Source organism: Arachis stenosperma, chromosome 1, assembly GCF_014773155.1.
Source record: "Arachis stenosperma cultivar V10309 chromosome 1, arast.V10309.gnm1.PFL2, whole genome shotgun sequence".
Lineage (NCBI taxonomy): Eukaryota > Viridiplantae > Streptophyta > Magnoliopsida > Fabales > Fabaceae > Arachis > Arachis stenosperma.
Genome location: NC_080377.1, coordinates 51,578,516 through 51,592,606, shown reverse-complemented (window position 1 = coordinate 51,592,606; position 14,091 = coordinate 51,578,516). Strand labels below are relative to the sequence as shown.

The 14,091-nt window shown below is 40.2% G+C and overlaps 2 non-coding genes across 2 annotated transcripts; one reads left to right on the top strand and one right to left on the bottom strand.

Annotated features, from left to right (window-relative positions):
- Window positions 1–4,512: 4,512 nt before the first annotated feature.
- Window positions 4,513–4,620, top strand: LOC130954398 (small nucleolar RNA R71). Its single transcript, XR_009076298.1, has one exon. It is a non-coding gene; the product is annotated as a small nucleolar RNA R71 (small nucleolar RNA).
- Window positions 4,621–12,872: 8,252 nt separating this feature from the next.
- Window positions 12,873–12,980, bottom strand: LOC130950755 (small nucleolar RNA R71). The gene has a single exon (XR_009073720.1). It is a non-coding gene; the product is annotated as a small nucleolar RNA R71 (small nucleolar RNA).
- Between the last annotated feature and the right edge of the window lie 1,111 nt (window positions 12,981–14,091).

Genomic DNA, 14,091 nt, shown 5'->3' with positions numbered 1-14,091 from the left:
GCAAAAGGTCCTACTTATAGAAAACTAGTAGCCTAGGGTGTACAGAGATGAGTAAATGACATAAAAATCCACTTCCGGGCCCACTTGGTGTGTGCTTGGGCTGAGCAATGAAGCAATTTCGTGTAGAGACTCTTCTTGGAGTTAAACGCCAGCTTTTATGCCAGTTTGGGCGTTTAACTCCCATTTAGGTGCCAGTTCCGGCGTTTAACGCTGGAATTTCTGAGGGTGACTTTGAACGCCGGTTTGGGCCATTAAATCTTGAGCAAAGTATGGACTATCATATATTTCTGGAAAGCCCAGGATGTCTACTTTCCAACGCCGTTGAGAGCGCGCCAATTGGGCTTCTGTAGCTCCAGAAAATCCACTTCGAGTGCAGGGAGGTCAGAATCCAACAGCATCTGCAGTCCTTTTCAGTCTCTGGATCAGATTTTTGCTCAGGTCCCTCAATTTCAGCCAGAAAATACCTGAAATCACAGAAAAACATACAAACTCATAGTAAAGTCCAGAAAAGTGAATTTTAACTAAAAACTAATAAAAATATACTAAGAATTTAACTAAAACTACTAAAAACATACTAAAAACAATGCCAAAAAGGGTACAAATTATCCGCTCATCACAACACCAAACTTAAATTGTTGCTTGTCCCCAAGCAACTGAAAATCAAATAAGATAAAAAGAAGAGAATATACTATAGACTCCAAATTATCAATGAAACTTAGCTCCAAATTAGATGAGCGGGACTAGTAGCTTTTTGCCTCCAAACAGTTTTGGCATCTCACTTTATCCTTTGAAATTCAGAATGATTGGATTCTTTAGGAACTCAGAATCCAGATAATGTTATTGATTCACCTAGTTAAGTATGATGATTCTTGAACACAGCTACTTATTGAGTCTTGGCCGTGGCCCAAAGCACTCTGTCTTCCAGTATTACCACCGGATACATACATGCCACAGACACATAATTGGGTGAACCTTTTCAGATTGTGACTCAGCTTTGCTAGAGTCCCCAATTAGAGGTGTCCAGGGTTCTTAAGCACACTCTTTTTGCCTTGGATCACAACTTTATTTCTTTTTTTCTTTCTTTTTTTTTTTCCCTTTTTTTTTTCGTTTTTCTCCTTCTTTTTCTCTTTTTTTTTTGTATTCACTGCTTTTTCTTGCTTCAAGAATCATTTTTATGATTTTTCAGATCCTCAGTAACATGTCTCCTTTTTCATCATTCTTTCAAGAGCCAACAATTTTAACATTCATGAACAACAAATTCAAAAGACATATGCACTGTTCAATCATACATTCAGAAAACAAAAAGCATTGTCACCACATCAAACTAATTAAGCTAGTTTTAAAGATGAATTCGAAATCCTGTACTTCTTGTTCTTTTGTAATAAAAACAGTTTTCTTTTAAGAAAGGTGATGGATTCATAGGACATTCATAACTTTAAGGCATAGACACTAAGACACTAATGATCATAAGACACAAACATGGATAAACATAAAGCATAATTTTCGAAAAACAGAAAAATAAAGAACAAGGAGATTAAAGAACGGGTCCACCTTAGTGATGGCGGCTCTTTCTTCCTCTTGAAGATCCTATGGAGTGCTTGAGCTCCTCAATGTCTCTTCCTTGTCTTTGTTGCTCCTTTCTCATGATTCTTTGATCTTCTCTAATTTCATGGAGGATGATGGAGTGTTCTTGGTGCTCCACCCTTAGTTGTCCCATGTTGGAACTCAGTTCTCCTAGGGAGGTGTTCAGTTGCTCCCAATAGTCTTGTGGAGGAAAGTGCATCCCTTGAGGCATCTCAGGGATCTCATGATGAGAGGGGTCTCTTGTTTGCTCCATCCTTTTCTTAGTGATGGGCTTGAGGTCATGCCTTCTCAGTTGAACCGGCTTCCCTCTTGAATCTCTCTTTCATTGAACGCCCTCTTCACAAATGTCTATGAGGACTTGGTCCAAACTTTGATCAAAGTTGACCCTTCTTCATGGCCACAACTTCATAGAAGTGGTCTTGATGCACCCTTGAGATGAATCTTTCCATCTCCCATGACTCGGAGGTGGAAGCTTTTGCCTTCTCTTTCCTCTTTCTAGAGGTTTCTCCGGCCTTGGATGCCATAAATGGTTATGGAAAAACGAAAAAGCAACGCTTTTACCACACCAAACTTAAAAGGTTTGCTCGTCCTCGAGCAAAAGAAGAAAGAAGAGAGTAGAAGAAGTGAATGGTGAGGTAGGTGGGGTTTTATGGAGGATGGATGTGAGTGGTGAAGAGAAAGATGGGATTTGATAGGTGAAGGGTTTTTGGGGAAGAGGAGTTGAGGTGATTGGTGAATGGGTGAAGAAGAGAGAGAGAGTGGTGGGGTTGGTGGGGATCTTGTGGGGTCCACAGATCCTGTGGTGTCAAGGAAAAGTCATCCCTGCACCAAATGGCATTCAAAATCACGTTTTGAGCCATTTCTGGCGTTAAACGCCGGGCTGGTGCCCATTCCTGGCGTTTAACGCCAAGTTCTTGCCCTTTTCTGGCATTTAACGCCAGTCTGGTGCCCCTTTCTGGCGTTAAATGCCCAGAATGGTGCCAGACTGGGCGTTAAACGCCCAATTGCTAGCCTCACTGGCGTTTAAACGCCAGTGGGTTCTTCCTCCAGGGTGTGCTGTTTTTCTTCCTGTTTTTCATTCTGTTTTTGCTTTTTCAATTGATTTTGTGTCTTCTTATGATCATCAACCTACAAAAAACATAAAATAACAAAGAGAACTAGATAACATATAACATTGGGTTGCCTCCCAACAAGCGCTTCTTTAATGTCAGTAGCTTGACAGATGGCTCTCATGGAGCTTCACATTTTCTCAGAGCAATGTTGGAACCTCCCAACACCAAACTTAGAGTTTGAATGTGGGGGTTCAACACCAAACTTAGAGTTTGGTTGTGGCCTCCCAACACCAAACTTAGAGTTTGACTGTGGGGGCTCTATTTGACTCTGATTTGAGAGAAGCTCTTCATGCTTCCTCTCCATGATGACAGAGGGATATCCTTGAGCCTTAAACACCAAGGATTCTTCATTCACTTGAATGATCAACTCTCCTCTATCAATCATCAATCACAGCCTTTGCTGTGGCCAGGAAGGGTCTGCCAAGGATGATGGTTTCATCCATGCACTTCCCAGTCTCTAGGACTATGAAATCCGCAGGGATGTAATGGTTTTCAATCTTCACCAAAACATCCTCTACAGTCCATGAGCTTGTTTTCTTGAGTTGTCTGCCATCTCTAATGAGATTCTTGCAGCTTACACCTCAAAGATCCCTAGCTTCTCCATTACAGAGAGAGGCATGAGGTTTACACTTGACCCTAAGTCACACAGAGCCTTCTTGAAGGTTATGGTGCCTATGGTACAAGGTATTGAAAACTTCCCAGGATCTTGTCTCTTTTGAGGTAATTTCTGCCTAGACAAGTCATCCAGTTCTTTGGTGAGCAAAGGAGGTTCATTCTCCCAAGTCTCATTTCCAAATAACTTGTCATTTAGCTTCATGATTGCTCCAAGGTATTTAGCAACTTGCTCTTCAGTGACATACTCATCCTCTTCAGAGGAAGAATACTCATCAGAGCTCATGAAAGGTAGAAGTAAGTCCAATGGAATCTCTATGGTCTCATTTTGAGCCTCAGATTCCCATGGTTCCTCATTGGGGAACTCATTGGAGGCTAGTGCACGCCCACTGAGGTCTTCCTCAGTGGCGTTCACTTCCTCTCCTTCCTCTCCAAATTCGGCCATGTTGATGGCCTTGCACTCTCCTTTTGGATTTTCTTTTGTGTTGCTTGGGAGAGTACTAGGAGGGAGTTCAGTAACTTTCTTGCTCAGCTGTCCCACTTGTGCCTCCAAATTCATAATGGAGGACCTTGTTTCAGTCATGAAACTTTGAGTGGTTTTGATTAGATCAGAGACCATAGTTGCTAAGTCAGAGGGGTTCTGCTTAGAATTCTCTGTCTGTTGCTGAGAAGATGATGGAAAAGGCTTGCCATTGCTAAACCTGTTTCTTCCACCATTATTGTTGTTAAAACCTTGTTGAGGTCTTTCTTAATTCTTCCATGAGAAATTTGGGTGATTTCTCCATGAAGAATTATAGGTGTTTCCATAGGGTTCTCCTAGGTAATTCACCTCTTCCATTGAAGGGTTCTCAGGATCATAGGCTTCTTCTTTAGATGAAGCATCCTTAGTACTGCTTGGTGCACTTTGCATTCCAGACAGACTTTGAGAAATCAAATTGACTTGTTGAGTCAATATCTTGTTCTGAGCCAAAATGGCATTCAGAGTATCAATCTCAAGAACTCCTTTCTTCTGATTGGTCCCATTGTTCACAGAATTCCTTTCAGAAGTGTACATGAATTGGTTATTTACAACCATTTCAATTAGCTCTTGAGCTTCTGTAGGTGTCTTCTTCAAATGAAGAGATCCTCCAGCAGAGCTATCCAAAGACATCTTGGATAGTTCATAGAGACCATCATAAAAAATACCTATGATGCTCCATTCAGAAAGCATGTCAGAAGGACATTTTCTGATCAATTGTTTGTATCTTTCCCAAGCTTCATAGAAGGATTCTCCATCCTTCTGTCTGAAGGTTTGGACTTCCACTCTAAGCTTACTCAATTTTTGAGGTGGAAAGAACTTTGCCAAGAAGGCATTGACTAGCTTTTCCCATGAGTCCAGGCTTTCTTTAGGTTGTGAGTCCAACCATGTCCTAGCTCTGTCTCTTACAGCAAAAGGGAATAGCATAAGTCTGTAGACCTCAGGGTCTACCCCATTAGTCTTGACAGTGTCACAGATTTGCAAGAATTCAGCTAAAAACTGATTAGGATCTTCCAATGGAAGTCCATGAAACTTGCAATTATGTTTCATTAGAGAAACTAATTGAGGCTTAAGCTCAAAGTTGTTTGCTCCAATGGCAGGGATAGAGATGCTTCTCCATAGAAGTCGGGAGTAGGTGCAGTAAAGTCACCCAGCACCTTCCTTGCATTGTTTGCATTGTTGTTGTTTTCGGCTGCCATGGGTTCTTCTTCTTTGAAGATTTCTGTTAGGTCCTCTATAGAGAATTGTGCCTTAGCTTCTCTTAGCTTTCGCTTCAAGGTCCTTTCAGGTTCAGGGTCAGCTTCAACAAGAATACCTTTGTCTCTGCTCCTGCTCATATGAAAAAGAAGAGAACAAGAAAATGTGGAATCCTCTATGTCACAGTATAGAGATTCCTTGAGGTGTCAGAAGAACAGAAAAATAGAAGAAGGGGGTAGAAGAATTCGAACTAAATCAGAGAGAGTTCGAATTGTGCATTGAGAAGGAGTGGTACTCCATAAATAGAAGGATGTGGGAAGAGGGGAAGAGAATTTTCGAAAATTAAGTTAAAGAAATTGAAAACATTTTGAAAAACACTAATTAATTTTCGAAAATAAGAGTGGGAAAGAAATCAAGTGATTTTTGAAAAAGATTTTGAAATTAGAAGTCAAAAAGATTTGATCGAAAGCTATTTTGAAAAAGATGAGGTTAAGAAGATATGATTGATTTTAAAAATATGTGATTGAGAAAATATGATTTGAAAACAATTTTTAAAAAAAGATTTGAAAAAAAATTAATGACTTGCCTAACAAGAAAAGATATGATTCAAACATTAAACCTTTCTCAACAGAAAAGGCAACATACTTGAAATGTTCAATCAAATCATTAATTGTTAGCAAGTATCTTTGAAAAAGGAAAGAAATTGATTTTGAAAAACATTTGATTGAAAAGATATGATTTGAAAAAGATTTTGATTTTGAAAAACTTTGAAAACTTGAAAAAAAATTGATTTGAAAACAAAATCTTCCCCCTTGTGCCATCCTGGCGTTAAACGCCCAGAATGGTGCACATTCTGGCGTTTAACGCCCAATGCACTACCTTTTTGGGCGTTAAACGCCCAACCAGGCACCCTGGCTGGCGTTTAAACGCCAGTCTGTCCTTCTTCACTGGGCGTTTTGAACGCCCAACTTTTTCTGTATAATTCCTCTGCTACATGTTCTGAATCTTCAGTTCCCTGTACTATTGACTTGAAAATAGAACCAAGATCAAATAAACAATGCATTGCAAGACACCAAACTTAAAATTAGACACTAGACTCAAACAAGAAACATAAAATATTTTTGGTTTTTATGATTTTGAAAAAAAAAATTTTTTTGTGCTTTTTTCGAAAATTATATGAAAAGAAAATAAAGGTATCAAAATTCTTAATGAGAATTCCAGGAATCATGCAATGTTAGTCTAAAGCTTCAGTCTAAAGGAATTAGACATGGCTAGCCAAGCTTCAGCAGGACATTGCATTCAAGAGCTAAATTGATGAAGATCAATCAGCTTTGGTGATGATAAGAACATCACCTTGAAACACTAGAATTCATTCTTAAGAACTCTGAAGAAAAAATACCTAATCTAAGCAACAAGATGAACCGTCAGTTGTCCATACACAAAACAATCCCTGGCAACGGCGCCAAAAACTTGGTGTGCGAAATTGTGATCACTACTTTTCACAACTCAAATAATCCCTAGTAATGGCCCCAAGAACTTGGTGCTCAATACCATGGCATAAACACAACTTTGCACAACTAACCAGCAAGTGCACTGGGTCGTCCAAGTAATAAACCTTACGCGAGTAAGGGTCGATCCCACGGAGATTGTTGGTATGAAGCAAGCTATGGTCACCTTGTAAATCTTAGTCAGGCAGACTCAAATGGGTATAGTGATATACGAATGAAGCATAAAGATAAAGATAGAGGTACTTATGTAATTCATTGGTAGGAACTTCAGATAAGCGTATGAAGATGCTTTCCCTTCCGTCTCTTGCTTTCCTACTGTCTTCATCCAATCCTTCTTACTCCTTCCATGGCAAGCTTATGCAAGGGTTTCACGTTGTCAGTGGCTACCTCCCATCCTCTCAGTGAAAATGTTCATATGCTCTGTCACAGCATATGGCTAATCAGCTGTCGGTTCTCGGTCAGGCCGGAATAGAATCCAGTGATTCTTTTGCGTCTGTCACTAACGCCCCGCCTGCTAGGAGTTTGAAGCACGTCACAGTCATTCAATCATTGAATCCTACTCAGAATACCACAGACAAGGTTAGACCTTCCGGATTCTCTTGAATGCCGCCATCAGTTCTCGCCTATACCACGAAGACTCTGATCTCACGGAATGGCTGGCTCGTTTGTCAGGCGAGCACTCGGTTGTCAGGCGATCAACCATGCATCGTGTATCAGGAATCCAAGAGATAAACACTAGAGCCTTGTTTGCTTGTAGAACAGAAGTGGTTGTCAGTCACTTTGTTCATAAGTGAGAATGATGATGAGTGTCACGGATCATCACATTCATCAAGTTGAAGAACAAGTGATATCTTGGACAAAGAACAAGCGGAATTGAATAGAAGAACAATAGTAATTGCATTAATACTCGAGGTACAGCAGAGCTCCACACCTTAATCTATGGTGTGTAGAAACTCCACCGTTGAAAATACATAAGAACAAGGTCTAGGCATGGCCGAATGGCCAGCCTCCCCCAAAGAGGGTTTAATCATCAAAGCATGATCAAAAGATGATCTAGAGATCTAAAGTGATCAAAAGATGTCTAATACAATAGCAAAAGGTCCTACTTATAGAAAACTAGTAGCCTAGGGTGTACAGAGATGAGTAAATGACATAAAAATCCACTTCCGGGCCCACTTGGTGTGTGCTTGGGCTGAGCAATGAAGCAATTTCGTGTAGAGACTCTTCTTGGAGTTAAACGCCAGCTTTTATGCCAGTTTGGGCGTTTAACTCCCATTTAGGTGCCAGTTCCGGCGTTTAACGCTGGAATTTATGAGGGTGACTTTGAACGCCGGTTTGGGCCATCAAATCTTGGGCAAAGTATGGACTATCATATATTGCTGGAAAGCCCAGGATGTCTACTTTCCAACGCCGTTGAGAGCGCGCCAATTGGGCTTCTGTAGCTCCAGAAAATCCACTTCGAGTGCAGGGAGGTCAGAATCCAACAGCATCTGCAGTCCTTTTCAGTCTCTGGATCAGATTTTTGCTCAGGTCCCTCAATTTCAGCCAGAAAATACCTGAAATCACAGAAAAACACACAAACTCATAGTAAAGTCCAGAAAAGTGAATTTTAACTAAAAACTAATAAAAATATACTAAGAACTTAACTAAAACTACTAAAAACATACTAAAAATAATGCCAAAAAGGGTACAAATTATCCGCTCATCATCTGGAGTCAGGGGTAAATCTTATGCCACTTTTGTAATGGAGAAGCTGGGGATCATTGAGGTACAACCTGCCTTGTTCTCATTACAATTGGCAGACAAGTCATTAAGACAAGCTTATGGATTAGTAGAGGACGTGTTAGTAAAGGTTGAAGGCCTTTACATCCCTGCTGATTTCATAATCTTAGACACTAGGAAGGAAGAGGATGAATGCATCATCCTTGGAAGACCTTTCCTAGCCACAGCAGGAGCTGTGATAGATGTTAACAGAGGTGAATTAGTCCTTCAATTGAATGGGGACTACCTTGTGTTTAAGGCACATGGCCATCCCTCTGTGACAAAGGAGAGTAAGCATGAAGAGCTTCTCTCAGTACAAAGTCAAACAGAGCCCCCACAATCAAACTCTAAGTTTGGTGTTGGGAAGCCACAACCAAACACTAAGTTTGGTGTTAAGACCCCATATCCAAACTCTAAGTTTGGTGTTGGGAGTTTTACAACATTGACCTGATCACCTTTGTGGCTCCATGAGAGCCCACTATCAAGCTAATGACATTAAAAGAGCGCTTGTTGGGAGGCAACCCAATTTTTATTTATCTAATTTTTATTTTATTGTTATTTTGTGTTTTATTAGGTACATGATCATGTGGAGTCACGAAAAAAATACAAAAATTAAAAACAGAATCAAAAACAGCAGAAGAAAAATCACACCCTGGAGGAAGGACTTACTGGCATTTAAACGCCAGTAAGATGCATCTGGCTGGCATTCAACGCCAGAACAGAGCATGTTTCTGGTGCTGAACGCCAGAAACAAGCAACATCCTGGCGTTTGAACGCCAGGAATGTGCCTTGAGGAAAACTGGCGCTGAACGCCAGTAACAAGCATGGAACTGGCGTTCAACGCCAGAAACATGCTACACATGGGCGTTGAACACCCAGAGTGTGCATCATCTTGGCGTTTAAACGCCAGAATGGTGTGCAAAGGCATTTTACATGCCTAATTGGTGCAGGGATGTAAATCCTTGACACCTCAGGATCTGTGGACCCCACAGGATCATCTCAGGATCTGTGGACCCCACAGGATCCTCACCTAACATATTCCCACCTTACCTCCTAATCCTATAAAACTCTTCCCCAAAACACACTTCCCAACAACTTCAATCTCTCTTTCCAATTACCCCCTGATGAGCGGATAATTTGTACGCTTTTTGGCATTATTTTTAGTATGTTTTTAGTATGATTTAGTTAGTTTTTAGTATATTTTCATTAGTTTTTAGTTAAAATTCACTTTTCTGGATTTTACTATGAGTTTTTGTGTTTTTCTCTGATTTTAGGTATTTTCTGGCTGAAATTGAGGGACCTGAGCAAAAATCTGATTCAGAGACTGAAAAGGACTGCAGATGCTGTTGGATTCTGACCTCTCTGCACTTGAAGTGGATTTTCTGGAGCTACAGAAGCCCAATTGGCGCGCTCTCAACGGCGTTGGAAAGTAGACATCCTGGGCTTTCCAGCAATATATAATAGTCCATACTTTGCCCAAGATTTGATGGCCCAAACCGGCGTTCCAAATCAGCTCAAGAATGCCCGGCGTTAAACGCCGGAACTGGCACAAGAATGGGAGTTAAACGCCCAAACTAGCACAAAAGCTGGCGTTTAACTCCAAGAAAAGTCTCTACATGAAAATGCTTCAATGCTCAGCCCAAGCATACACCAAGTGGGCCCGGAAGTGGATTTTTATGTCTTTTACTCATCTTTGTAAACCCTAGGCTACTAGTTCCCTATAAATAAGACCTTTTTGCTATTGTATTTTCATCTTTGGATCTTAGATCATCTTTAGGTCTTTGAATCCATTGATCATGTTCTGGGGGCTGGCCTCACGACCATGCCTAGACCTTGTTCTTATGTATTTTTAACGGTAGAGTTTCTACACACCATAGATTAAGGTGTGGAGCTCTGCTGTACCTCGAGTATTAATGCAATTACTATTGTTATTCTATTCAATTCAGCTTGTTCTTATTCCAAGATATTCATTCGTACCCAAGAACATGATGAATGTGATGATTATGTGACGCTTATCATCATTCTCACTTATGAACGAGTGCCTGACAACCACCTCCGTTCTACAAGCAAACAAGGCTTGAATGTTTATCTCTTGGATTCTTTAATCGGAATCTTCGTGGTATAAGCTAGAATTGATGGCGGCATTCAAGAGAATCCGGAAGGTCTAAACCTTGTCTGTGGTATTCTGAGTAGGATTCAATGATTGAATGACTGTGACGAGCTTCAAACTCATGATTGTGGGGCGTTGTGACAGACGCAAAAGAATCACTGGATTCTATTCCGACATGATCGAGAACCGACAGCTGGATAGCCGTGCCGTGACAGGGTGCGTTGAACATTTCCACTGAGAGGACGGGACTGTAGCCATTGACAACAGTGATGCCCAACATACAGCTTGCCATGGAAAGGAGTAAGAAGGATTGGATGAAGACAGTAGGAAAGCAGAGAGACGAAAGGGACAAAGCATCTCCATTCGCTTATCTGAAGTTCTCACCAATGAATTGCATAAGTATATCTATCTCTATCTTTATGTTTTATTCATATATCATCCATAACCATTTGAGTCTGCCTGACTAAGATTTACAAGGTGACCATAGCTTGCTTCATACCAACAATCTCCGTGGGATCGACCCTTACTCGCGTAAGGTTTATTACTTGGACGACCCAGTGCACTTGCTGGTTAGTTGTGCGAAGTTGTGTTTATGCCATGGAATTGAACACCAAGTTTTTGGATTCATTACCGGGGATTATTTGAGTTGTGAAAAGTAGTGATCACAATTTCGTGCACCAAGTTTTTGGCGCTGTTGCCGGGGATTGTTTCGAGTGTGGACAACTGACGGTTCATCTTGTTGCTTAGATTAGGTATTTTTCAGAGTTCTTAAGAATGAATTCTAGTGTTTCAAGGTGATGATCTTATCATCACCAAAGCTGATTGATTCTCATCAATTTAGCTCTTGAATGCAATGTCCTGCTGAAGCTTCGCTATCCATGTCTAATTCCTTTAGACTGAAGCTTTAGACTAACATTGCATGATTCCTGGAATTTTCATTAAGAATTTTGATACCTTTATTTTCTTTTCCACTTAATTTTCGAAAAAACCAAAAAAAAATTTACAAAATCATAAAAACCAAAAATATGTTATGTTTCTTATTGAGACACTAGTCTCATTTTAAGTTTGGTGTCTTGCATGCATTGTTTATTTGATCTTGGTTCTGTTTTCAAGTCAATAATACAGGGAACTGAAGATTCAGTACATGCAGCAGAGGAATTATACAGAAAAAGCTGGGCGTTCAAAACGCCCAGTGAAGAAGGAAAAACTGGCGTTTAAACGCCAGCCAGGGTGCCTGGCTGGGCGTTTAACGCCCAAAAGGGTAGCATTTTGGGCGTTAAACACCAGAATGGATACCATTCTGGGCGTTTAACGCCAGGATGGCACAAGAGGGAAGATTCTGTTTTTAATTCAAATTTTTTTCAAGTTTTCAAAGTTTTTTAAAATCAAATCTTTTTCAAATCATATCTTTTCAATCAAATCTTTTTCAAAATCAATTTCTTTCCATTTTCAAAAATACTTGCTATCAATTAATGATTTGATTCAACATTTCAAGTATGCTGCCTTTTCTGTTGAGAAAGGTTTAATGTTTGAATCATATCTTTTCTTGTTAGCCAAGTCATTATTTTTTAAAATCAAATCTTTTTAATTTGTTTTTCAAATCATATCTTCTCAATCACTTTTTTTTAAAACCATATCTTTTTAATCACATCTTTTTCAAAAAAAGTTCTCAATCATATCTCCTTCAAAATCTTTTTCAAAATGTTTTTAAAATCTTTTACTTAATTTTCAAAAAATCTCTTTCCCTCTTCTCACATCCTTCTATTTATGGAGTACCACTCCTCCTCAATGCACAATTCGAACTCTATCTCACTAAAGTTCGAATTCTTCTACCTCTTCCTTCTATTTTTCTGTTCCTCTGACACCTCAAGGGATCTCTATACTGTGACATAGAGGATTCCACATTTTCTTGTTCTCTTCTCTTTTATATGAGCAGGAGCAAGGACAAAAGCATTCTTGTTGAGGCTGACCCTGAACCTAAAAGGACCTTGAAGCGAAAGCTAAGAGAAGCTAAGGCACAACTCTCTGTAAAGGACCTAACAGAAATCTTCAAAGAAGAAGAACCCATGGCAGCCGAAAACAACAACAATGCCAACAATGCAAGGAAGGTGCTGGGTGACTTTACTGCACCTACTCCCGACTTCTATGGGAGAAGCATCTCTATCCCTGCCATTGGAGCAAACAACTTTGAGCTTAAGCCTCAATTAGTTTCTCTAATGCAACAGAATTGCAAGTTCCATGGACTTCCATTGGAAGATCCTCATCAGTTTTTAGCTGAGTTCTTGCAAATCTGTGACACTGTCAAGACTAATGGGGTTGACCCTGAGGTCTACAGACTTATGCTATTCCCTTTTGCTGTAAGAGACAGAGCTAGAATATGGTTGGACTTACAACCTAAAGACAGCCTGAACTCTTGGGAAAAGCTAGTCAATGCCTTCTTGGCAAAGTTCTTTCCACCTCAAAAATTGAGTAAGCTTAGAGTGGAAGTCCAAACCTTCAGACAGAAGGAAGGAGAATCCCTCTATGAAGCTTGGGAAAGATACAAACAATTAATCAGAAAGTGTCCCTCTGATATGCTTTCTGAATGGAGCATCATAGGTATTTTCTATTACGGTCTCTCTGAACTATCCAAGATGTCATTGGATAGCTCTGCTGGAGGATCTCTTCATCTGAAGAAGACGCCTGTAGAAGCTCAAGAGCTCATTGAAATGGTTGCAAATAACCAATTCATGTACACTTCTGAAAGGAATCCTGTGAACAATGGGACAAATCAGAAGAAAGGAGTTCTTGAGATTGATACTCTAAATGCCATATTGGCTCAGAACAAAATATTGACTCAGCAAGTCAATTTGATTTCTCAAAGTCTGTCTGGAATGCAAAATGCACCAGGGAGTACTAAGGATGCTTCATCTGAAGAAGAAGCTTATGATCCTGAGAACCTTTCATTGGAAGAGGTGAATTACATGGGAGAACCTTATGGAAACACCTATAACTCTTAATGGAGAAATGTATCCAAATCTCTCATGGAAGGATCAATAGAGACCTCAACAAGGTTTCAACAATAATAATGGTGAAAGAAATAGGTTTAGCAATGGCAAGCCTTTTCCATCATCTTCTCAGCAACAGACAGAGAATTCTAAGCAGAGCCACTCTGACTTAGCAACCATGGTCTCTGATCTAATCAAAACCACTCAAAGTTTCATGACTGAAACAAGGTCCTCCATTAGGAATTTGGAGGCACAAGTGGGACAGCTGAGCAAGAAAATTACTGAACTCCCTCCTAGTACTCTTCCAAGCAATACAGAAGAAAATCCAAAAGGAGAGTGCAAGGCCATCAACATGGCCGAATTGGGAGAGGAGGAAGAGGCAGTGAACGCCACTGAGGAAGACCTCAATGGGCGTGCATTGACCTCCAATGAGTTCCCTAATGAGGAACCATGGGAATCTGAGGCTCACACTGAGACCATAGAGATTCCATTAGATCTACTTCTGCCACTCATGAGCTCTGATGAGTATTCTTCCTCTGAAGAGGATGAGTATGTCACTGAAGAGCAAGTTGCTAAATACCTTGGAGCAATCATGAAGCTAAATGACAAGTTGTTTGGTAATGAGACTTGGGAGGATGAATCCCCTTTGCTAACCAAAGAACTGGATGACTTGTCTAGGCAGAAATTACCTCAAAAGAGACAA